Source organism: Palaemon carinicauda, chromosome 13, assembly GCF_036898095.1.
Source record: "Palaemon carinicauda isolate YSFRI2023 chromosome 13, ASM3689809v2, whole genome shotgun sequence".
Classification (NCBI taxonomy): domain Eukaryota; kingdom Metazoa; phylum Arthropoda; class Malacostraca; order Decapoda; family Palaemonidae; genus Palaemon; species Palaemon carinicauda.
Window position 1 is genome coordinate 25,318,750 of NC_090737.1, and position 2,500 is coordinate 25,321,249.

Sequence of the window (2,500 nt, forward strand, 5' to 3'; positions counted from 1 at the left end):
AAATGTAAATGCTATTCATTATATTCCTGCCAACGAGAAAAAAAATAACATATTTCTTATTGATCACATTTGTTATCTTTGATGAATAGAGAACCAGTTTTTTTTTTTTTTTTTTTTTTTTTTTTTTTTACGAAATACTCCTTTATATTTTCTCCACTTGAAAGGAAATTAAATATCTAGGAAGTCATGTAAGACTATCTTCTACTAACGTTTTTATTCTTCTGAAAATATAGAATTCTAATCGGGTCACTGAACGCCGGGAGGATTATGAATGAGATTAGATTAATAATGGATGTATCAGGTGTCTGAATGAGATGATCTTCGTTTGTGATAACAGTAATCTTTCCATGGACCATAAGCAGATAGATTATAAAGTTTACTGACCTTGATAATGCAGCTTTGCTTTTCTTGAAAGCATGCTATCAGTAGTTCAAGTTTCAAATGGCTTCTATAATTGCAAATAACACGGATTCACTTTTCTTGAGAGCATGTAATCCGTAGTTCTAGTTTAAAATGGCCTTTCTGGAAAGCGTACAATCTGTTGTTCTAGAGTTTCATAAGGCTTCGAAAAGCACAAATAACACAGCTATGCTTTTCTAGAAAGCATGCAATCCCCAGTTCTGTTTCAGATGGCTTATAAAACCCACAAAATTCTGCCCATGGTTTTTTGCTTATATAAGTTCTTATAGAAAACAGCCCAGTGTAATCACGCAGGGCGATGTCTTGGGTACCGAACTGGTTCGCGGACAATGTCGTGTAGGAGGTGAGATTGGTTGTCTGGAATGTTCGTGTATTTGTTTATAATTTGCTTATCTACTGATTCTTCTTTGTGCTTTTATTTGTGTTAGAGGCGCTTGCTTTCATTTAATGAGATTAAGTCTCTGAGCATTTGCATGGTCTTAGATTATATTCACGGGTAAACAAAAATGATTATTGACATAAGTGATGAGTGGCATATTTTCAATATTCTAGCATTAATGGGAAATTAATTAAACTATAAGAGATTACTCAAGTGACATTATTATTATCATCATCATTATTATTATTATTATTATTATTATTATTATTATTATTATTAAAATACATCCTCCATATACAAATTGTAAAAAATTTAAAAAACAAGAGGAAGAGAAATAAGATAGTTTTTATGATCTTTTTTTTTCGATAATTAAAAAAAAATAAAATTTCTACCTAAAATTACGCTCATCAACTGATATGGGAGAAGAGAAATTAGATAGTTTTTATGATCTTTTATTCTATTATAAAAATGTAAATTTCTACCTAAAATTACGCTCACCGACTGAGAGGGGAAATGATGAACATTTAAAGCTCAAAACTAAAAGGGCAGTCACCTGTGCTGAAGGTGATTTACTTTTTAAATATGTAAATACTCGGTGGCCTTTAAGTAATTCATGAATGAACAACGTGGATCTTCATTTTACATCCAAGATCATATTACTGTTCCTAAGATATTTTATTTTAAATGGGTCATTACTTCTTTTGTAGTTTATTTATTTTCTTATTTTTTTTTCCTCGCTGGGATATTTTTCTCTGCTTGAGCTCTAGGGCTTATAACATCCTGCTTTTCCAAGTATGGTTGTATTCTAGCCAATAATAATAATAATAATAATAATAATAATAATAATAATAATAATAATAATAATAATAATAATAATAATAATAATAATAATAATGAGGTTGATTATAATAATAAATATTAGTTTATTCTTAGGTTTAGGAAGTACTCGTGTTTAGGATTTATCAATTATTGTTTTCTTTAAGGAAATGATTCATTTAAATTATGAATTGAATCTCAAACTGTTTATCAAAAGGATAAATGAAAGTTCCCGTAGTACAAGCTTGATGGCTGCTTTCCAAAATAACAGAATGTTTAGTTATCTACAGTAACCTTGGTGTAGTTGCATGAGAATAATTATCCCTCTCAGTACGCTACTCGGGGGAAAGACGACTTGAGTAAATTCTATAATTATCTCAAGTGAGTGTGAGAAACTCACTCTCTCTCTCTCTCTCTCTCTCTCTCTCTCTCTCTCTCTCTCATCCATGCATACGCACATTGGGTTTTTCTCAAGAAGATTGTTCAGCGGGATACGGTAGGCATCATTCACTCCGCCATTCGTCCCTGGTTCACCTGGTGTCCAGCTGTAGACTTCAATGCCATCCGGTCAGTTGCGTTCTGCCAGTCTTGGAGTGCGGACGTTGAAGCCGGATCCCTCGCGGTCGATCACTGGCAACCGACACTGTAAATTCTCGTCTTTGTCAGATGTTAATGTTTAATGTTAAAAGTGCCAGAGAAGCTTAATGCCTTTCATGTAAAACGAGAGATTATGCTTCAGATATTCGTAATTTGACTGAAGATAAAACAATGACCGAAGTGACCTCTGTGGTATGCATCATTCGAAGAGAATCTGTTTATGAAAATCCAGTCTGGGTGTCTTGTTGAGTCTTCAGCTGCAAAGGCACGTGCAACAGGTCTGCAGGG